This window comes from Equus caballus, chromosome 16, assembly GCF_041296265.1.
Source record: "Equus caballus isolate H_3958 breed thoroughbred chromosome 16, TB-T2T, whole genome shotgun sequence".
Classification (NCBI taxonomy): domain Eukaryota; kingdom Metazoa; phylum Chordata; class Mammalia; order Perissodactyla; family Equidae; genus Equus; species Equus caballus.
The window spans coordinates 65,724,354-65,749,204 of record NC_091699.1 but is presented as its reverse complement, the minus strand read 5'-3'; the positions used below and the strand labels follow the sequence as shown (position 1 = coordinate 65,749,204).

At 36.5% G+C, this 24,851-nt stretch overlaps 1 protein-coding gene across 17 annotated transcripts in view; it reads left to right on the top strand.

Moving 5' to 3' along the window:
* RBMS3 (RNA binding motif single stranded interacting protein 3) overlaps positions 1 to 24,851 on the top strand; it is a 1,248,509-nt gene that overhangs the window by 763,628 nt on the left and 460,030 nt on the right. The gene's annotated exons all lie outside the window — the stretch shown is intronic.

Genomic DNA, 24,851 nt, shown 5'->3' with positions numbered 1-24,851 from the left:
AAGCGGGATGGATATTACTCTCAGCTAAGCAAAACGTATTAGGTAACTTCTTGTGAACAGTTAGGGCTATGTCTTCTTCTATTCAATTTCTCTAAATTTTTTCTCTGTAATTAATTAATTTCCCTATTACATCATGATGTAAGAGATCAACGTGGTAAAGTAAACAATGTGACAGCAATCAGGAGATCCTGTTCTGAACCTATTATCTCAGATAAGTTATTTTGACTCTCTGCTGAAGGAGCTTCTAGGATGAGTCGATCAGAACTTGCAAGTCATTTGTTCCCCCAGACAAGTGAGTTATTAACACCCTATTATGTACAGGGCACTTTCCAAGGTCCATTGATAAACACACATCATCTTTTCTTAATTACCTTCAGGAAGTAAATTGACAAGGTTTGCTTGGCTTAAAACTTCACCACCATCCCTCCCCCTGTGGTTTTACAGTCCTAGCCTACAGTATCATGCAATATTATTAGCAGGAAGAGTACTCTCATCAGCAGGGCCATCAGGTAGAGCATGTCTAGAATATGAAGACTTGATTTGTATTCTCTTTTTGACCTACTACGAAGTGAACAATTACATAGGCATGTAACATTCATCTAAAAAATAAAGAATGGCATTATTTGTGATCTACCTGTTTAGGATGCCATAAAGACAAATTATATCCTTCTCATAAACTGTCCTCTGCTTCCTGGGTATAGGTGCTTATCATCATGAGAGAGATTCATTCATTTAGTTTTTAACTCACTTAGCAAACTCTTAGTAATTGCCAGCTATGTTTAAGCCTCTGAGATAGGTGCTAAAAATAAACAGCGGTTAAAGCAAAGACCCAACCCATGAGGACATTAGAGGTGAGTTGGGGGACAAAGGGCGGGAAATGATCACAGCAGTGTGCTAACTGCTAAGTACGTGATTTCTAACATGTAACATTTCTGCCTTAGGTGCATTTCTGTCATACAGACCCTTTGAGTAAGTGCAATAAAAAATTTAGACCAGAAATGTGCTAATGTGAAGAACTGAAGAAGAATCCAGAATTGAAAGAATTGTAGAATCTTAGGGTTAGAGTGAGCATTAAAACTCATCGAGCCCAAACTGTTTTCTAAGGCTTGAGTTCCATCTAAAAGACAAGTCCCAAGTGGTCTACTAGCTTAGCTTGAACATTTCTAATGAGATGTACTGCCCACCTCTTGATATATTTCATCACTGTTGATCAACTCTCATTTTTATGAGGTATTTTCTTGTAATAAGTCAAAATACATCTTGCCATACAGAACAAAGCCAATTCTTCTTCAGGAGAACAGCCTTGCAAATATAACAAGGTGCTTATCAATGCCCTTGGGTCTTTCTTCTAGGTTAAATAAAATCGATACACTATTGGTAGAGTCTGTTTACCGTCACAAAGTCTTTTCTGAATACATACAATAGAATAGTATTTTTCAATGTGCTGGTTACAATCAGTGCGTGGTGAGATCAGTCTGGTGGATAAGAATTAGAATAAAATTGAATAAAATACAAAATGTCAAAGTATTTTACACATAGTAAGCATAGATATTGTTTCATGAAAGATCCGTTTTACATGTGTGTGCATGTCTGTGTTTCTATACGTCTGTGTGTATACACTGAATTCTAGATTAAAATTATTTCTTAATGTGAATCACAATATATAATAAAATAAAATAAAATAATAAAATGCCACTGATATACCCTCACAGGAGATTTCATGTACCTTAAGTAAGTGCTTCTCGAATATCACTATCAAATATGCTTAAGAATCACTTGGAGAGTTTGTTAAAAAACAGATTGTTATATCCTATTGCCCTCTTACCCCTTCTCCAGACTCTGATTCAGAGTGTCTGGGATGGGATAAATTGCACTGCAATTTTCATATGAATTACATTTTTAATAAGCCCCTGGGCCCAGCCACTGCTGATCTATGGAGCCCACTCTGAGTACCACTGCACAAAGTGACACTTGACTAACTTATGTAAGAACTGAGTGAGGGCACGGGTGTCAATCTATAGAGTAAATAGTAATGCTTAAGTTAGTTAGCAATGCTTAAATTCTTTTATATTTTTAAGTCAAACTAAATACAAATAGAATTTTTTTAATAATTTCTCTTCATACCCAACTCTGGAGACAATTTGAGAATTGGGAATAGCACTTGAAGGGGAGATCAGGGTTAGGGACATAAACACTAGAAGGACTTACAGAGAACAGTGTCTGATTCCTAGGAGTTAGCTCATTTCTGTTGGTTGACCTCAGAGAGGATATGACCCATCTTAGTTTCCTAACAGGTTTGGGGGAGAACTTAAACTCAGTGGTCTCAGTTTTCTTTTATGATCTCACCATCAGTTCTGTCTAACTTCTCTAGTCCAAAGTTGTTTTTCCTTAACAGAAAAGTCCAGTGCAAAATAGTCCAGAAATTGTGGTTCCTATTTGTCATTTCCTGCTGGACACCTGAAGTTTCAAGCAGATGTCCTGTCCTGATTTTCTCATTTTGTTGCTGTTTTTTCACCTTCACATTCAGTTTTATCTTCTTTCTTTTGTGTGCTCCTGGTTTCATCTTAGAATTATATGAAGGCTCCTTTTGTGAACACTTTCATTGGATAATATTTTCAGTTTTGAGGGATTTCTCCACCCTCCAAAGCTGCCATTGCCTTCAGAGACTTATGCTGTGGCATCATGCCCATTCCTTTCTCTTTATTATCTTCTCATCTCCCTTCCTGAACCCAAAACCTCACTTGGCTTTACCTTTTCAAGTCTCCATGAGCTTTCCTCTGCCATAGACCCTCTCTCCAGGATTCTTCTATTATGTAGACAGTACAGGAACAACAACAATAGCAAAATGATATCCCTAGCTTCACACAATTCCAAAAGTGTTAAAAAAAAAAAAAACTGTAGCAATTGCAGAAAGAAGCTATGATACGCACAGATTGGAAAAGGATACATCTTAGTAATGTTGCAACATTGTGCAGGAGGAGCTGTTGACATATGTATGTTGGAGTAGAAAGTAATGTTCTACTCTGTGAGGTATTTGTGAATCTTTAATATTTTGGGTTGTGATAACAGGAAGTCTAAATATAAAAAGGGGTTTAGAGTTCAAATGTGCCACTTATTAGCCTTGTAAAATTTGGGCAAGTTACTTAATTTTCTGAGTCTCTATTTCTTTCTCTTTAAAATGGGGTGATAATACATCATGAGGTTGATTCATATAAGTGCATGATAAAATATAAAGAATTACATTCATGGAAGATTCTGTCCTAATTACCACTATTAATCTGATTCCTGATTAATAGCTTTGTTGGTTAGGTTAAATCCCATTTGTCTACAGATCCTTTCTCAGCGGTGTTCATATCAGCTTCAGGTTGCATGTGTCTTCTTAAGAGAGGCTGTCTTCATCTATGACATTTATTCATTTAATATTGTTGTCAATTCCAAATATTTAATGATAAATCACTAGGTGCATTCTTGCTTGTACATTATCATATATCACCTCCCAGTTGGATGGCATATCATATTCTCATTTACTTCTGTTGTCCATTTATTAAGATTTCTGGGCAGTCTTGGCCAAATTGTTGACAGTTGCCTGGCTTCAGCCTTAGAGCTGCCACATCACACTTTTCTTAGTTGCTTCTTATGTGTCAGTTCTGGGATAATGCCACTTGCCCCGCTTTTCCCAATGTTACCCAGCCCTTAGGATGAATCTAACACTTACTTTACCCCTGCTTCTCCTTTTTCAGCAGATCAATAAAGCTATTTTGGATGCCATGCCAAAATGTATATTCATAGAGTTCTCCCACAGCTAGGTTTTTGAAAATGATAAATCCATAAATGAGAAGAATGAATTTTGCCCATAAGAGCTCTTTATTTACTGCTTTTGCTTAGAAACAAAAAATGACAAGAATACTAAGACTGGAATTGCAAAATGAAACCTCTTTTTTCAGATGGCTATGGCTTTTAAGATACAGACTTCTGTCACTCATTCAACAAATTGTTAAGTGCTTATTAGGTGACTGGGGCTGTGTTAGGTGTTGAGATATCGAAGGGCAGCAGTATAGATATGAGGATATCCTTATGAGTTTTTAAGTCCAGTCGAGGGAGGTGGACATGAAAGTACTAAAAGCTACGGAAGAAGAGCACAGGGTATTATGAGAATATGTCAAAGGGATCTGATTTAAGCTGGAGCGGGGAGGAACCTCATGGAAAGGCTTCCGTGGTGCATGACATTTTGTTGATATGTGTCTCCAGAGCTTCTGTGGGGTACAATCACACGTGTTAATATTTAACCTGCTTTTAGGTAAATGTTTAGGCCTTATTGGTCCTCCGATAAAGAACCAATGAGCACATGTACCTATATCCATATAACTTTAGACTAGCAAAGGAAAATGGTGAATATGCCACTTTTCCATAGTGCTGCCCTGCTGGGAAATTCCTTTGAAACATTTAGTTTAAATGTGTATGAATCTAGCTTTTGAGATGATTGGGGTTAATATGTTGAAATTCAGAGACACGCATGTGGTTCTTGAATCACTCTTTATAGACGAGTTCTGTTTCTTTCCAGGCCTAGAATCTCACCATTGTTCCCTTTCCAACAGTGTCCAGTCCCATTAACATGATTCTCTTGGGGACCTTTGGTCACAAAAAGATTATAGGCCCACTTGTGAAAATATCAAAATTCTAGGATTATATGCTTGTGGTTACTCAAAAAACAATGCAAAAGTAGAAATACTCCTCATTCACAGAGGGGCTTCCAGAATACTACGTTAGGTTGCAGTAGCTGGAACAGTTAACATTAGTCCAGGGACATGTGTGTGGAGTGGATACCCTTATGACTTAGAAATCCTCTGTGGTTGTCATTGAGGATTTTCTAATTTCACCCTCCTAACCTATCCCCCCCTCCAAATTTTTTATTTACACACTATGTTAAAACATCTTGTGGAACTTAGAGAAACAAAATGAGAAAGTAGAGTGTATCCTGTTGCCTTAAGTATTCTTAGGTGACCGGAGACTGCCCCATCTTACATTCCACATTTCAAAGTACCATTCAGAATTGGTGCTCAATAGGTCCCCTCATTGACCAGTGAAACATTTTCTATGTGATGCATAATTCGTCTTTGAGACTTTCAGGATCTTTAGTGATCTTGCTACTCCTTGGACACCTGTGCCCTCAAATAATTATGTGACAATGGACCACATTTCACTCGAAAGTCAGCCTGACCACTACCCTGGGCTCTAAGGGTTTCTAAAATAGAAGGAAATATGAGAAGATGAAGAAAACTGAGTAAGTCTGTGGTTGCAGCCAGTGAGGATGGGAGATAGGAGGTGAGACCCTGAGAGGTGTGAGAAACAATGGATGGTTTCTAAACCCCCTTCCAAGGTGGGTGAATGGCCAACTGCATAGTGTTTGTTGTGGTTCAAGATTGTCAAAAGAACCATTTGATCAGCATGGTAGAATTCAGACTGAAGGTTGCTCTCCTCTCAGCCTCTCCTTTAAAATATCAAATTTGACTTTGAAGGGGACCAGATTATCAGCCTGACTAGACTTTCAAATGAGTTGTTCAAGCCCTGATTACTCTCAGCAGAACTAGAAGCAAGTTAAAGCCAGGACCTTGTGTGAAATATATTTTGTTAAATATATATCTTCTTCTCTGGGATTGCTGCGCTTAACAAGCACCAAAGAAATGTTTGGCTGATGGATTGAACTCTCTATAACTGCCAGTGTTCACAAGGCTGTCCGTGAACGTCACAGGTTGAACGTTGTCCGTCAGAAAAGAAAATACACATCTCTGAGATTCAACTCAAGTGCTGCTTCCTCTGGGAAGCCTGTGAGACTCATCCTCCTCTGTTAACCCCTACTGTTTCCTAGCTCCCAGCATAAGTAAACCCATGCCTGCCCTTGTTCCCTTATGATGTCTCACACTGTGTACTTCAATTGCAGCCACTTGGCACCACTAATGCTGAATTTAATTAATTTATTTTCATAACTGTGATCCTACTTTAGTTGGTAAGTGCTTTGGAGACAGAACTCACATCTTATTCATTTCTGTATTCCCAGGACAATGATTGGAACATAGAAGAAACCAGATATATGGTTATGAAATATGTAAATGAATAGTAAATAATAAACAGGACAATGATAACCACCTTCATTTACCTATCTAGCTCAATCTCCTTTCTCTGTTTCTCTAAAAGGATGATGAAGATAACAGGGTTTAAAGGTAGGGAGTGGAAAATGTAAATCTGGCTGTTTCTTTTCCCTACTTTCTGAAAAGCCACAGCAGAAGTCATGTGAATAAAAGACATAAATGTCAGAGAATGGATTTATTGGTGTTAACCGGGCCAGCTTCTTGGTGTAATGCTTGAGCATTAGTAGTTAGGCAATACATTTTGATAACTGTTTCTAACATACTAGTGTATATTTAGAGATGGGAATACTATAGTGCTTAAATAATTAATAATAAATAATTAATACGTTCCTCCAGAGAAATGGCTTCTATTATCTCTGGCCTATTGGGTGGTCTCCGTTTATCTTTTTAAAACGTTTTATGATTTGGGACCAAAATAGAGGGGAATGTGCATTTCCTTTGAAACATTTTTTTTTCCAATATATCTAGTGAGCCCCCTGAGCCTGGAGGCCTTTCAGAAATACACACTTTATAAGTTCGGGTATCTATATGGTAAAAAATCTCTTTAATTTCAATACTTTATGTAAAGTCCTAAAAAAGGTATTTTCAAAGACAGAAATCATTGCTATTCAGAGGATTTATTTTTCCAAGGCAACTAGTTCGTATTATTGACGTTTTAAAGTTAAGTTTCTCCAAGTATTTTTTTCAGCCATGCAGATTCTGAAATCAGTTGAAGGGTACTTTACATATATGCTTTGTTATTTTATTTCTTAAATTCCATCCTAATTTGAATCTGGGCGTATTATGGTGGAACTGACTAGGAGAAAAAGATTTGGTCATTCTGGTTTGCCCTGGGCCATCTAAACAGCTGTGTAAGCAGCAGGTCCTGGAAACACTGGGCTCAGGACTTTTGGATATAATTCAAGAATCAGCGTGACTCCACCGCAGGACCTCACTCGCTGCCTGTAACTGTTCCTTTGTGGTCATTCTGGAAGTCAGAATTCAATATGAATGCCTCTTGAGAAATGCTTTTAATGAACTATAAAATTCAGTAGTCTGAAGAGAAGGCCATTTCTGATATGGCGATTATGCTCATTTCTGCACACCAAGGCCAATTAAGGACTCTAGATATGTAACAAGAAGGAGACTCAACACCATTGCCGCCACAGCTGAATTATGGCAACTGACAAAACACATCCCTGGAAGTTGGGGATTCCTCTGTGAAGAGCGAAGTCCAGCCTCTTCTGCTTCACATTCTCCTGTCAAGTGCCCTCTCTGTGAACTCTTCAGAATGCTTTAATTTTAAAGAATTGTTTTGAGTTCACAGACCTAGTGATTGTTTGATTATCTTTTTTTTTGGCCTCCTTTTTGGAAGATTAAATATTTAAGACTTTTTTTTTGTTTTAGATCATGCATTTGCACAGCTTTTGAATTCCTTTGAAATAAAATTGCTCTTAATGAAACATCTGAAAACATGAACCAACAGTGAACAAGCAGAGTTCTCCAGAATAATGATGCTATTGTTAAGTGATTGAATACTTGGGAGATTAATATCGTGGTGTACTGGCATGTTGGTTAATTCCAGCCATAATTTAACAGTAAAACCTACTTAAGAAAGCAGGAGGCTGAACGGTTTGTCAGACACAAGGCACACACACATGGAACTCAACACAATAACAAATTAAGCACTGTTTATATACAGACATGGTTGGCCTTATTTTTTCCTTAATCTGTGATTTAGGTAATAATTGCACTGTAATTTTAACTCTGCAGTTTGAATGTTTGCTTAATTGTTTTATTACCATTGTACGTACTGATACTAATACAGGGAGAGAGCCAGAGAAATTTGGCTCTGTGTCCCTAAGTCTTTATTTACATAAGACTGGCATTGATTTAGACTTGATAATACATATCCCATTTCCACTAGATTACTCTAAAATTGTTTGACCAAAGGCCATGGGGACATTTTAGGCCAAGTGAAAACATATAATTAAATTTCTGAAGAGTTCTCACATTCTGTAAGCCAGGCTTTTCTTCTCCTTGCATATTTTACAGAATTCCCCAGATGAGACCAAAGTGCCTTTTGCTCAAATTTTGGCATACCCTGCAATGTCTGGATGTATTCACTATAGACTATGAGAACGTGTCAGCTAAAAGCTGTACAAAATCCGGCAAAAGGAGAAGAAAACAAGAGCCTCATATAAAGTTCAAATCTATCTTTCAGCTAGTCAGCTTTGGCAAATACAGAGTCTTACTAACTTGGAAAATTATCTTGACTCTTAATGCAAAGTTAATTTCTTCTAGCTCCTAGGTTCAACAAAAATGCATGGAATTTCATGACGTGTGTGTCTGTATGTCATAAAACAGTGTTTTTATGACACTGATGTGCATATGAAATCCTTGGGGATCTTGTTAAAATGTAGATTCTGATGCAGTAGGTCTGGGGTGGGGCCTCAAATTCTGCATTTTTAAGAAGGACAAGGTGATGTTGATGATATTGCCCCATAGACTGCACTTTGAATAGCAAGGTCATAAAACATGAGAATTAAACATGTAACATCTTTTGTAGGCGGAAGAATTAGGCTTCAAAAAATATGTACGGAGGGGCTGGCCCCGTGGCCGAGTGGTTAAGTTCGCGCGCTCCGCTGCAGGCGGCCCAGTGTTTCGTCGGTTCGAATCCTGGGCGCGGACATGGCACTGCTCGTCAGACCACGCTGAGGCAGCATCCCACATGCCACAACTAGAGGAACCCACAACGAAGAATACACAACTATGTACTGGGGGGCTTTGGGGAGAAAAAGGAAAAAATAAAATCTTTAAAAAAAAAAAAATATGTACGGATATGATACTGTTAACTTAAGGAACTGAGGGTCTGTTAGGACTTTTTCAGCATAGAGGAATAAATAATGTTTAACTTCTTTGCCTTTTAGCTAAAGTTTAACCTTTCAAGGAATGCTATTAATACCTTCAGCTATTTTGTTTCTCTACATTAATGTGATCTCATATATGCATAATACAGAAATATATATGACAGTGGAAGTGACTTCAGGGTCATAAACGATCCCATAAATTGGGTTGCTTTGTTGATTTTGTGGTTTTAAAATGAACTTAAGAGTCTGCCAGCAGTCTCCATGCTACATTGTGGATGTTCTTGAAATTTTCCATCCTTCTGAAAGGAAGGGTAAACCATAAGATCTGCATGTCCTCTTACTTTTGTGGTGTCAGATCCCCCAGAAAGCTTGTGGCTTGATAGAACTGAAGCTTGTTTGGGTAACTGCACTCAATATCCATATGATACACTCAAGAAAGGCTCAGCTTTTTATATAGCCGTTACACTTAGAAAAACGTTGTGTGTTTTCAACCTAATCTGGAATAAGTTAAGGGGCTGATCCTGAGTACTTGGTGGAGTACGGCAACTTTGTAGGACTTGGGTTTTGGGGCTTTCTACTGCAGAAAGTGCTATAATATCTTATGTAACATTTGAGAAATGACTTGAATTAAGAGGAACATTTACTTCAGCTCTTAATTTTGTCTCTATGGTAACACCGAAAAACATAGTTTTATTTTGACTGTCCAATGCTTATTATTTGAATTATTTCAATACTCTCTTAACTAGTTTACTTCATATGGAGTCAGTTTTCTAAGCTAGAAGAGTCTTCTCCAGACCTTATGTAAATTGCCTCAAATTGAACAAAATCTTGTGGAGACAGAACCTTCTAAGGAACAAGTATGGGGAAACAGAAGCTCTCTAGATAATGTTTTCAGTTGCTATTCTTGCCTGTATTGTATTCAAAGACACACACACACACACATAGATCTAAGATTCTCCTTCAAATCTTGGTGAATTATAGAGACCTGATGGGACATAACTTCACAAATATTTACCTCTTCTAAAAAATCAGACCATATATTGGAACTAGTTCATGACTCGGTAAAGGTACAATATATTGATTCTCATAAACAGCAGGAAGGCATGCCTGAAAATTTTCCTTAACTGGATTTGTTTATCAAGTTTTATTAATGCAATGTTTATGAATCTGTAAAACTTAAAAATCTTACAAAGAAAAATATTTTAAATTCAATAGTTTGATAAATATTGAAGAAGTCTGCAACATTAAACACTGGTATAATTTTGGCGAAACTAGTATTCTTCTGGTGATACATCACTTTGGGATTGCCTCAGCAATCTTCTTCCTGAACATATAGCCTAGTAAAACTCTTGCACATTTGTACTGGTAAATAGATAAGAAAATAATAATAATGGCCATGTTTATAATGGCAGAAATAAGGTGCGTATATGGATAAATGTAAGTGAAAATAGACAGGAGCTCTGGTAAACAAATGGTGAATTATTTGTTCAAAGGAATACCATAACCCAGTGAAAAGAAAAGAATCACAGGCCCGTGCACCAGCATGGTTGAATACGTGATTTAAAATAAGCAAATATAAGCAAGTTGCAGTAAAATATGTAAACTATGATTCATTTAAGTAAAGTTCTAACATGAGCAAAACTAAGCAATATGTATCATACATGTATGATAAAACAGCAGAGAAAGACAAGGAGCGTTTTATTACGAAACAAAGGATAGTAGTTATCTATGGAGGAGAGTTCAAGAAATGGGGTTAGAGGGAGGCAAGTAAGATATTTCAGAATCACAACCAATAATTTATTTCTTAAGCTCTGTGATGTGTGTTCATCTAAAGCATTTTTATATCTTTTACATGTTATAAATTTTTCACATATTCAGTATTCATTTATATATATTTATTAACATATTACATAAATTAGTATATAATTTAATATAATAAACATATATAAAATGATCATATATATTCAATTTGTAATTTAAATAATTAAAATAAATGTATTATTTTTAATTTGAATGATAAAGTTAATATTCTTCATTTTACTAAATTATAACACAAATAAGACATGGTTGGGATATAAATAAACTAAAAGTAAAAGAAAAACAATCCATGACTAACCCCAAACTTTTACCTTTTAAGTACAAAATAGAAAATGATGTCAAAAAGTGATTCATATTTTAAGTTTTTAAAGTGTCTGTTTGTTTTAAAATGCAATTTAATACTAACTACTTTACAATACTCAGCTGCCATATATAGGAATAGGAAATTGAGGGTCCATAGTTTCAAAGATTCCTTTGAGTCTTTAGAAGACTTTTCACTTATGTGCAGTGAATGAATTCTCTCAGTGTATTGACAACTTTAAATAAAAATACTGGTTATTTCTCAAACAAGATTGAATCTTTTCTCTTAGTGACCTCACTTTCAGAGGCTGTAGGAAGGGCCTTTTCTAGAAGCACACATACACAAAGACACACACACAAACACAGATCTCCATGCTTTCTAGTGTTATTTTTTTGAGAAATATGTAATTTCCAGGAGACAGCAATAAAGGTTAGCTCAAAAGATACTTGTAGCAATACTAATTCTAAAATAGCCAGTAGATACATACATTAGTAGGTGTCAGCTGTCCACACCTTTATTGTGTTGAAGTTTCTTAATATGCTAACATACCCTGGAATGATGGTATTTGAAACAAGAAAAGGTCGTAGAAATGTAGTAATGAGCTGTCGCCTTTGCATTCTTGAGGGCATTCTGTGGTACTTGGTAGCTATTCACTAAAAATAAGTTAATTAATTAATAGTAAAGATTCCTTTGTAAGTGTGTAAATTGTAAACCACCCAATGAGAATCACTATTTTTTTCATACCTGCCTGTTTGTATGTGTGGGGTTTACAGTGTTAAAATTTTCTAATAGTACTGAAAGAATTTTTATGTTATATACATTGATTTTGCCATTGCTTATACTTAAAAGTCATATAGAAAGTCCTTAAAAGTCTTAGTGCTGAATACAAAAGTATATAAGTGGTATGATTATGTGAAACAGATAAACAGAAAAAAAACATGGGTTAAAAAGAGAATTAAACAACATAGCAAGTGTTTGTGTGGTGAGATTGTAAATGATTTCTCTTTTTCTACGTTTTCCAAATCTGACTTTATGAGATATATTCCCTCTATAATGGAAAAAATAATCAACTTATTAAAATGTCAGTATTCAGGTGAAGAGTGGGCTGAAGACTGTTAATAGAATTTCAATTTTATGGGCATGAAATGTGGCTTTTCATTACCTTTAATGTTAAGGAACGTGGAACCAATTATGTTCCAATGGCATATGAAAAGTACATACCATCTAAACATATCAACTTTTACTTTGGTTTACCAGTGGTTAACTTTAAGACAAGTGAACAAGAGGCCACCTCCTGAGCAGAATATATTACATCTTGTTTGTAGGTGAATTACCATTGTGTAATACACATCTGTAACCACAGCACAATGAAACCCACGCTAATCCAATTGGGAAAAATCACGTAGCTTCAAAGGGAATCTACCTTGCAATAGAATCAGGCTTATTTGCAAAAAAAAAAAATACATTTGGGGATACAAGACATATGTTTTTCTCTTCTCACAACTACTATTTTTATTGCTATAGTTAATTTAATATCAAGGAGCCTTAGTTTTGGGGGTTTTTTGTTGTATTTTTCCAAATTACGGTCCTTCTATGTGGGTAAAAGTCTCTTTAAACAATAAAAATCAACATATTGCTGACAATTTATTAGCACCTCAAATTTGTACGTTTGTTTGTATATTTCTTCTTTATTCTGCCTGTGACAAATGGTTCTGAATTAAGGATTTTCGATACTTTAAATATAACAGTAGTCTTTCCTGGGAGAATGAATGGATGGGAAGTATTTCTTGCTGTTGCATGTGTGTGTGGCTCCTCTTTGTTAGAAAATATTGTTAGCCTCTGGCCACCAATGCTGTTATTTTCTGAGCTGGAAAATTCTATAAGATACAAAGTTGCGCTAATCATCAGTGTACAGCTTCTTGGTGTATTTTCACAAACTGAACACATGCGTGTAGCCAGCAATCAACTCATGAAAGAGAACATGACCAGCACTGCAAAAACCTCCTCCTATCCCCTCTAGTTACTAAGTACTTCCAAGGATAACCACTATTTTGACTTTTAACACATTAATTTATGTAAATGGAATCATATACTATGTACTTTTGTCCCTCTGCTGTCTTTTGCTCAACATTAGAGATTCATCCACATTGTTGCTTGTAGCTATAGTTTGTCATTCCCATCATGGTATGATATTCCATTTTTTGAATAAACCTAATATGTTTATCCATTATATTATTGTTGGACATTTGGGTTGTTTCCAGTTTTAGGCTGCTAGTGAATATGCTTATAAACTGTTTTTAATACAAGGAAAAAGAAACACAGCTTCTCTAGTAATTTTGTATGTTGTGATCTAACACAAGAAAAAAGTTTCAAGTTTAAGTTTTCTTTTAAGCTGGTTATTTACATGGAAATTAATATCCTCATCGTGTCTATTCAACAACTTTTATTGAACACTTATTCTCTACCATCTTCTGTGTAATGGCTGGGTTATACAATGAAGACAGTTTCCATTCTCAGGTAACTCTCAAACATAAACCTGTGCTTACCATACAGCCAGGAGAGTGCTGTGATAGAGGTAGCATTGGGCGCCCTGGGAGAGGAGGTGCTCCTAATTCAGCTAAAAGAAAGATGATGAGTGAAATCTTTCTGGAGGAGACAGTCAAACTGATATTAGGAAAAGGAAGTTGTGGGTAGAGAGGCAGGAGGAAAGGAAGACAATTCTTGGCTGGATGCCATTGCATTATAGTCAGGAACATTCTAGAAACTTCCAGTAATCAACTTTGGTTGGACTTGGGTACTCACACTGGGGAGTGATGAAAATAGAGACTAGAAAGAGAAACTGAGCTTACTTATCTTCCCTGACTGATATAGTATAAATAAGTTATATAAAGCATTGTGGAGGGCCAAAATTTGGAATTTTTTACTGAGATGATACTCCAACCCAGTTGAGTAACATTTATACATGTAATAATAATGAGGAGTTTATTTTGGTGTAAATAGCGTCTGTAGTGGACTCTTGAGACACAAGTAAACACATAAAATAAGAAGAATAATTAATTAAGCACTATGCATTTACCAGTAAGTGATTAACTTTAATAAGTTTCTCTTTTTCTTATTTGTACCACAGTTAAGAGCAGCTGATTTTATCTTTCCTGGAGGAACATTACCACATCATCAACTGTTTACTGTCTTTCTACTAGGTATAGATACTCTTTGCACCATAAATACATATAAACCATGGAGTCTCCCCTTAAGTATTATGGGATATGATCTGTGCTTAAACACAAGATCCACAGTCATAGGTGTTTCAAGAAAGTATGAAAACAAGGCTTTGGGTTTTGATAGTTCAGATATTATATTACACTGACAGCATCATAAGGGGCCTTATAGTGGAAGTTAGAAACCATATAATCAAGCTTTATGAAATTAGAGTTGATCAGGTAAAAAGAATCCATAGGAAGGCATGATAATCTTCCTGGCATGTGGGGAGCAGCTGAATTTTTCTTGCATTTTCCCTTTAGCTCATGACCTTCTCAAGTGGGACAGACTAAAAAAGTGTCATAAGTCTGTTCTTTGTCATGCAAAACATTTTCCCCAGTGGAATGAAAGGAATGCACTCAGGGGTGTGTGTCTGTTTACACCTGCAGTAATAGTGGGACAGATTAAGGCAAATGAACCAGAAGTCCCTGATAATTGAGTTGAGACAGCATTGCTTGAATTTTGCAATCTCCTCACTCTCTCGATTGTTTTTCAGAATCTATTTATAACATCAGCCTGAATTTTCTAACCATTAAGTAATTGAAAGATTGAGCATCACCTGAGCAACTACTGTTTTTGCATATCTACTATAAGTTTATCGTTAAGCTGGAATACTTAACATGCATTCTTTTTTTTTTTTTTAAGATTGCCACCTGAGCTAACATCTGTTGCCAATCTTTTTTTTCTTCCTCTTCCTCTCCCCAAATCCCCCCAGTACATAGTTGTGTATTCTAGTTGTAGGTGCTTCTGGTTGTTCTGTGTGGGACGCCACCTCAGCATGGCCTGGTGAGCAGCACCATGTCCACGCCCAGGAGATCCGAATTGAAGCAGCGAAACTCTGGGCCACCCAAGTGGAGTGGGTGAACTTAACCACTCGACCACCTGGCGGCCCCAACATGCATTCTTCTATTGTCTTCTCATCTACCTGGTGTGGTAGTTTTATCTATTTTACATATAACTTCTACAGTACTATGGATAATACAGAGTCTATAAAGCAAATAGTCTTCACATAGTCTACACCATTGATTTATGTTATTATGAATTATTTGAACATCCATTGCACAGTGGGCTTCCTGCTGTAGTTTCACAAGGATTGAATCTTTTGGGGTGACATAAAACAGCTTTATCCAATATACTTCTCAAAATTTAACACAAAGAGATTCATATGTTAACAAAAATGACTGTGTTCTCATCCATTTGGGTACTTTGTGTAAGTTTTAAGAATTAACAATAGGATGATTATTTTAAATTAAAGTTGGGCTAGATTTTCATCTTTTCTGCTTTTTATATGTGTGGGCTTTAAGAAAATTAAAATTACCTTTGTGGGACTTCTTTCTACATCATATGGTTTTGTCTGTTTTTCCCATTGTGAGTTCTGATTCTTTTAACTGAAGCAGTGGCATTCTTGTATTACTTAATCACAGAAGTGCATTTTTGAATGTTATGAAGCTCAGAAAGATTCCACAGACAGCCCAACACTATCATTCTTGTACAGACATATCTCCCTGGGAAATATGTCATCAAGTTCTTTGCAGTATGCACTTCCTCGGAACAATAGTAAAAACTGTGTATCCGTTAAAAAGCTAGAGCAGCTGCTATCCTATAATGAAATTTCTCTTTCAGTATTTTATGTCAATTTTTTTCTTTAGTGTCTTCGTAGATTTAAAATAATATGCCTTGAAACATTTTACAACAAAGACTTTAAAACTATTTCTTAGTTTGGCTCTTGAGTGACGTTCTAGCTCTCTTTTTGAATGAAATGAAGCGAATGTGCTGAAGATAAGATATAAAAGTGATGTGTCATTATCAGTAGGATATGTACTTTGCCACATTGCAAAGTGGCAGATGCATCTGTGCTTAGATATATTTGACTCTCATTGCCATCCTGATTATCTTATCTGATGTTAGGGGTGTGATATATGGTTTTCACTCATTTATTCATTCATTCAACAAATATTTACTGAGTGAGCCCTGTGTGTAAGGACAGGGATATAAAATAAATGAGAGACCTATGCCCTCTCCTTGAAGAATTAATATTAGGATAGGAAAAGGTACAATACAGTGTTGATAAAATATTGCATTTTTATCATTGATACAATTGATGACCCAGTGCACTCTCTAATAGAAATATATTCAATGTCCTTATGGATCATAATCAGAATTGAAATTAGCTGCTTGGGAAAGAGAGAAAAGGCATCAGAGAGATGTCAGTTGAGCTGGGATGAGAAGGATGAGGCTAGTAACAAAGAAAATCTAGGAAAAGATTAGAATGAAGCTAAGTGACCCAAGTCAGGATTGGGGTCTACCACTTTAATAGCAACAGCCCTATCACAAAGCTTTTTTGAGAACCTGGTTAAGTGCTTTGATGCTGGGGGATACAGTGGAAACCAAGAGGGTGCTCTAAACAGCTGAATTGCACTGCCACCGAAATACAGCCCTCAAAATGGTTACATATGCTGCACACATTTGATGCAGTTTTCTCTTAATACTATTGAGGCAATAGATGATGTCAGGATTTTCAGAATCTGAGGTTTGATGTTATCCCCAAACAGCAAATGTAAATTCTTTTGCAAAGCTGTGTTTTTCGATGTACTCAGTTGATGTTACACTCACAGTTGTACCAGAATGTGCTATGTGTTGTGAAGTTATAAGCTTCTTTAGGGAATAAGTTTCTTTAGAAGTAAGTTCTAACAATCAATAATGAATGTCTGGCTATATTATTTCCAATAAATGTTGGTCATTTTTCTGCCTTTTAGAGGACTAATTATGTCCAACATTTGCAAGAGACTTAAAAATGTTTTTGTGGCCCCATGACTGGCCAAAAGACTGACTTTTATCCAGGCTTGCTCACTTAAGGACAGTGTGATATCAAGGAAAGAGTAGGGTTTTTCGTAGCCAAATGCACCTGAGTTTAAATATAAGCAATAAAACTCAATAGCTGTGTCAACTTGGGCAGGTAACTTAATATGTCTAACTTTAATTTTTCAGCTTAAAAATAAGAATAATAATATCAACTTATTAGGCAGTTGTGAGAATCTGGAATAAAATATCTAATGTACTCTGTGTAGTGAATGGTACATAGCAGGTGGTCAGTTAATGATATATACGTATGTGTTTCTGTATAAATGCAGTTCAATCATTAGTAGGTGTTCCTGATCTGGAAAAAATTGTCAGATAGATAAAAATTACTTAAAAATCAACAGATTTTCATAGAAGTTTATTATGTGTCAAACTCTATGCTGGATATTTTGAGGAGGATCAGAGAAGCATAAAACACTGTCTGGAACCCTGAAACGTCAAGGTCTGATTGAAGAGACTCTTATGAGGAACAAACAGGCAATATCATAAAAGAGTAAAATAATAATAATAATGATAAGTGATTTCATGTAAGCTGTGAGCAAAACAGCTATTCCGATTTGGGAGAAATAGCTGGTGGACAAGGAAGTCAGAACATGCAGTTTACTCTTGAAGGACCTATATTACTTTGAAGGACAGGAGGAGGCTGGAACACATTAGTGCCAACGTCACAAACTGGCAGTCCTCAGGCTTAATCTACCTAGAAGAGCTGTTTTATTTGGCCTTCACATTGTTTTATAAAAACTCTAAGGCAATTTTGAAAACTTGGGAAGTTTCACCTGAAAACCCAGATTTCTTTAAAAAAAAAAAAAAATCAGAAAGCCTGACAACATTGGGATCATGTTCCTCCATGGTAGCAATGGCTGGAGATGAAAAGCAGATGCCCCTTCAGCTGGGACTTGAATTCGCTAGTTTGTTATAGTCTCCATCCTGTATACATTTTACTACCTGACTAGCTTCTGCCCTAGAAATGTTTTCAGAGAAGGGAGAAAGGGGAATATGATGAGTTTAACTTTATTTTGTCATTTGAGATGGTCATTCAACATCCAAGGAGAAATATCTAATAACTCTAATTGGAGACTCCAGACTGCGGTTTGAGGGTGAAGGCAGATCCAGAGAAGGAAATATGACAGTAAAACACACAGAAATAGAAATTCAGGGCATGATAATGAAGGAGATTTATAATGCAATGGTTTTCATAGTGTGGTTCGTGGACCAGCAATATCAGCCTCACCTATGAACTTGTTAGACATTCAGATTCTTGTGCCTGATCCCAGACAAACTGAATCAGAAACTGAGGTTGGAGCTTAGAGTTATAAGAAGCCATCTAGATGATTCTGATGCATGCTATTTTTGAGAATTACCAGACTAATGGATATCGTAGCACCAAAACGTAACTGGGCTAAGGATTAAGCTTGAAGTACATCCACTTTTAGGAACCTGGAGGAGGAGAAGGGGCACATGAAGGAGATAGAGGAGTAAATGTCTGCAAGGAAGGAAGATAAGAACCAGGTCAGAGTAACGTGTGGGGTTAAATGAGGATTGATGGGGCTAAGAGGATTAATGATAGTTAGAAGTCAAGGATGAAGTTACTCGTTAATTTTCAAAGTTTTGTCCCAATAGATAAAAGCCGGTATTCAGCAGTCCAGTAGAAATTGTAAATGGGAAGAAAAAAGTAGCATGAGCAGAGCAATCATTCAAGAAAAGTCTGGCAGAGAATGAACAGAGAGAAACCTGATGATAGCCAGTGTCTAGAAGGAAAGGATCTGCAAATGTTCAGAGGCAGGCAGAAGGGAAGAGCCCAGGCATTGGGAAAAAAGGTGACGTTTCAGAAAAACATAGGTGATATGTAGTTAAACAAGAGCAGAGACATGGCAGGGATGAATGGAAATTGGAGGAGAGAAAAAGGGGAGCAGTGGCTTTCTTTTTGAGATAGGAGGGTGGTGGGTGGCCCTAGAGCCTAGAAGCAGAATACTGAAGTTGTGGCAGACCATGACTTCAGAAAATCAGACTGCCTGGGATTAGATCCTGCTTTTGCTACCTCCTAGTCATGTAACCTTGGGAAGGTTACTTAAGGTGTCTCTGTCTCAGTGTCCTCATCTGTAAAATAGAGCTAGTATAGTGCCTACCTCATGGGTTGGTTGTGATGATTAACAAGAGTGGTTATATGTACAAAGCTTAGAGCAGGGGCTGGCCCATAGATAGTGCAATAAAAGTGAGTGTCAACTAAATATAACAAATGGCAATGGAGGTTAGGGAGGTTTTAAAAGGGAGACCCATGAATTCCTAACAGGATGGCTTTGTTTCTGATGAGAGAGGTATTTAAAATTTCCCGAATCTAAAGACCGCTTGTGGAAGACCTTGAGACTTGATAGCACAGCATAGGGATTTTGAAGTCAAAATGGCACTGGGGGTGGGGTCCTGTTCACAGTCAACCATGCATGAATAAACACCAAGTTGACAGCAGTGAGAACCAAGGAATGCCAGGGTCAAGATGTGGTAGACCAAGTCCAGTGACTTGTTGGCTGATGGCCAGGTATGGAGAAAACAGAGAATGGGTAGGAGCAGGGGATACTGGTGGAAGGTTAGAAAGCAAAAGCACCTGGAAAGGTAGTAGAGGCAGCATTGAAGGGGTTGAACCTGGAGAACAGTCTGAGCAAGTAGTTAGGTGTTGCCGGGAGGAGACTCAGTGAGTGGAGACGAGATTGTGAATTGGCTTGGAGTATAAATGAGAAGCCATATGACAAAGAGCCTGGAGGTGTTAGGTGAGAACTTGGAGGGACCAACTGCAGAGTCACTGAGCAAAGCATTTAAAGGAGGAGTGTTGTCTGGATATTCTCACCTCTGCTCCCTTTTCTAAAGCTCACCAGGCCTTGGATAAGAGCTTATTGTATTAGTTTGTTAGGGATCTTATAACAAAATACCACAAACTGGGGGGCTTAAACAACAGAAATTTATTTTCTCACAGTTCTAGAGGCTGAAAGTATGAGATCAAGGTGTTGGCAGGGTTGTTTCTTCTGAGGCCTCTCTCCTTGGCTTGTAAATGGCCATCTTCTGTGTCTTCACATGGTCTTTCCTGTGTGCCTATCTTTGTCCTAATTTGTAGGAACACCAGTCGTGTTAGATTGGAGCCCACTCATATGACCTCATTTTACCTTAATGACCTCTCTTTACATTCTGGGGTACTGGGGGTTAAGACAACACATGAATTTTGAGGGGATACAGTTCAGCCCTCAACACTTATTCCTGGCTTTGGACACTCATTTGAAGATTGAACTTGTTAATGCTTCAGAATATTAATGAGCTGTAAACTTCTCTTGTAGATAAAACCTGGCTGATGTGGTCCATCGAAAGGATAGCCCTGCCACATTCCTACTGGATCCCTAAAGCCATAGATATACTCCATTAGCATCCCCTAAATGCCAAAGAATGAATGAGCCATCTAGAAGTAGGCAAACGACCACATTTGCTAAAAGGATAATGTTACATCCATTAAGTAAATGTAATACCTTTTTCTAGTCTGGTATCAATATAGAAGGGATGTGAAAAATGAGTTAGTTGGAAGTTAATTGACTGCGGAGACTCTATTTTCAGTCTCTGCCTGTATTTTCTGAATTAATATACACAGTGGGTGATTCAGCAAAAGGATGTAAAAATAAATTCTTTATAGAAAGATCCCACCAATTTGATATCTTCATAATTCATGAAGAGTAGACCCATAATAGCTCTATTTTCTCTTCAACTTTGAAAATAAAAGATGCCATTAGTTCAAATTAGGCTTGTATGTGGAATAATCAAGTGTATCAACAAATATAGTTTGACTCAGATGCTGTTTAAGACTAAGAATAAATGCCAGAAAGAATTGACAATTTCTTTAGAAAATTAAATGTAAAACTTGTATTGACAAGCTAGGGTAAAAGTATTTTAAAGAGTTGATAGGCAAAACATGAATTTTCAAAACTTAGTTATGAAAACTCGAATTAGAATAAGTGGGGAGTTAGTGTAGATTGGATACTGTTTTACAGAGTACTCTTGGATACTGTTTTACAGAGTACTCTTAGCATATAAAGAAAATGTTATTTGGGATGTGGGTTTATTTGGAGAACGTATGGGCACTCAGGATAGTTGGTGAATATGTAGATACGATAGGGAGTTGCATATGTTCATGTTGATAAGTGTCCTAGCAATGCTATAGTAGGGACGTCTCACATTGGCTAGAGAAGGTACTGAATGCCCAGATGGAAAGAATTATGGTATAAAATGTGTTCTCTTCATTTATTTGTATCTCCCAAGAAGTTGAAACCCCCAAGGAAGTTGGCTGTGGATAATATTTTATCTCTTCTAGCTGTAGGGAATGAAAGCATAGAAAAGTGAGTTGGATTTGTCTGAAAGCATCTGGACCCAGGAGGCACATGGGACCTGCGCTCGGGTGTCTATTTCCAGGCATCATTCAGTAATTTGGTCACATATTTTTCTCTAATATCAGATTTTGCTTTCCATCCGTGGGTGGCATAAAGAAAAACTTTATGAACACTTAAGGTATTGATCTAAACTCTAAGAAGGGGAAGAGTAAATAAGTGAGATAATTTAAGTTTAGAAATACCTTTTACCTCAGAAATATTTTTTCTTTGGAGTGTATAAAAATGCATCTTTAGTCTGTGTAGTAGTTTTTATTCTTGTCTATTAGTATACTTTGACAAAAAATCAGGAAGAGAGATTTAATATAATTCTTCACAGGAATATTATGTTGGTGATTTCTGTGTTATGGTGGTTTGGGTCTTCAAAAATCAGCCTAATCTTTATTTACCTGCATCGGTTGTTGACTTTGCAGAGCATGGAGAATACAGCACCAGTCATGCAGAAGGTACCTGTTTGTCATTGTGAGAGTTCAGACATGAACTGGAGCCAATGGCCCATTAAATACCTACTCTTGTTGTTTAAAGCATATTCTAGCTTTGCGAAATAATTGTTAATGCAGAATATTATAACTGAGCCAAGGAATGAAATTCCTATAACTCCAGTCAGTACAGACTGAGTCAAGTACTCCAAGTTGTGGTCATTGTTTTCTGATTCTGTACTACTGTGAAGTCTCACCCTGACTGTAACTAGGAGTACAGAAGTCAAGAAATAGCATAATTCACTTTTTAGCTTGTGTGTGTCTGCGTGATTTTCCATTTATAGTGGTATTGTAACACTTTCTGCGAAATAAAATTCTTTTTTTTTTAGAAAATGTTGCATGCTAAAATAGTCACAATGCTTTCTGCAAGAAAGCATTTCACAATTTTTTTTTGCTGCAAAAAAATAATGATAACCATTTTTTACATATACTACATTTAATGAGGGAGAAGACATCCTTGTAATATTGATAGAGTAGGACAGTATGCACACCATAGGCTAAAAGTCCCATTGTGAGATGTGTTTCATTATGAGATACAGTAATTTTTAATTTCCTCTTTAAAAGACCAGAGCTAAATTTTCATTTAGAAGGTACTTATATAAAAATTTCAAGAGTAGCTTTAGAATTAAGAATGATTTTTGTCTTAAGGGTTTGTGTGCATGATGTGAGATGGTTATAAATGCTCTATACTCTTTTTTTCCTCTGGTTTTTACTTCTCCCCTACTGTATTAATGGTGCTTGTGTGGAAAAAAAAGTTTCAGCCAATGTTCCCTTTCTTCTCCCTTTTTGTCTTTTGCTCTAGGATACATATAATTTTGTGAATGTTTACTTGTCTGAATAGCCCAAATAAAGCAGACATTACTGTGGTTAATGGGTACAATTATAGATACCCTGAACTATTGTCTACTGAAGACTGGTCAAATATGACATTATTTTCTGGTTATTATCCTAAAAGAGAAACTCCTGGGATGAAATAGAGCTTGGAAGAGAGGCTGTATGTGTTTGTTGGGGGTGGGGAAGGTGGAGGGGCATGAGGAATTTTGGATGGAGTGGGCTTATATGATACTAGGCAGGAGGTAATAGATGTTTTGGTAGTACTATACAAACCAAAAAAAGCTTTGAACCTCTGGGTATTTATGCGATTATGTACAATGAGAACATAGTTTATGAAATCCCTAACATTACAAATAAGAATATAAACTGTAAATGTAAATTACCCTGTTAGCAAATAACTTTACTTGCCAAATTTCTTAGTGGAAGATTTTGACAGTCTTAAGTAGTATTAATGTTGTAGGCTGTCATTTGGGACAGAACCTTTACCCTCTTCCATTTCTTATCTACTTTGGAGAATGCCAGGGACTGGAGACATTTTGTTTTTATAGCAGATAACAGGAAGAGTGTAATTGCAAGAAGAGCTGATATTTAATGAACACTCATTCTATGCCACCACTGTAAACCTCATTTAACCCTCACAACAACCCTATGAGGAAGAGACTATTATCATCATTTTAGATACTTATAAATAGATGTATATAATTTTAAATAAACAATCTAAGTCAATATTTAATCAATATTTAAATCAATAGATATATATCATTTTAGGTGATGATCATGAAATAATGCAAAGAGCACGTAGGACTTTCCTAGCCAACTGAATATACTCAGGCTGAATTGACATTGGAGCCATGGCAGTTTGTTGCCACAGGATATTCTTTTAAGTACTCCACTACATTGCCCTGGAGTCTAATACCTGGATTCTCGAAGACATGCAGGTTGATTGAACTAGAAGATTTAATATGCAGCTTCCTATTTTAGAGGTAGCATGATACGTTAGTCAAGTACTGCACCAACCTTAAGAATCCCGTATTCAAGTCCCTGCTGTAACTTTCACAGATGATGTGATTTTGATTAGGTTACTGATCTTTTAGATCATTCTTAGACACATTCAGCCCTAGCTGTCTTTGATTTATTTAACTGTAGAGTTATAGTTATAATGGTGCAGGAAAGGCAGTGGTATCAGGGATGCAAAAGCTGAAACATCAAGGGTATACTGGCAAAATTTGCTCAATTCAGTATTGAACAGTACCATCCCTGTTCTGGCTGACTTTAACAAGGGAGGAGCTTGTGGGTGACAGGTAGGAATTATCTCAGACTCCTTCATATAATTATATATAAATATTTCTGTTCCTATTGTGGTCTATCAATAGCTCAGCTCCTATTGGAATGATTTTCAAGGCTATAGGTGGTATCACTTTCATAATGGTGCTAATTGCATCAATTTCCAGAGGAGCGTTGGCCTATCATTGGTTAAAACATTTGGAAAAAAAAAAGAGGCAAAGGCATTTCTAGCACTACGCCATTATCAACACTAGAATTTTAATAAGTGATCATCAAAATACTGCAAAGAATTAACAATAGAGTAAAAGGTGATTACAAGTGCAAAAGAAACATTGGTGATAGGGAACCTAGTTCATTAATACATGGAATGTTTAATATTTCTCATATATTCTTACACTTGCTCAGGAACAAGAATTAAAAGAAAACTTGCTAAATATTTTATGACCATGGCTGAAATCTTGAACATAATTTGCATTGTTAATAAACTTGGCGGTTGAATTTGTATTATAGCTTCTTCATGTTATTATGTTAATCCAAAAGCCTCCTTTGTAGAATCCTGAAGAAGGACAGGGTGTTAGGTGTCATCTTCTTCAGTCCCATTGTTTACA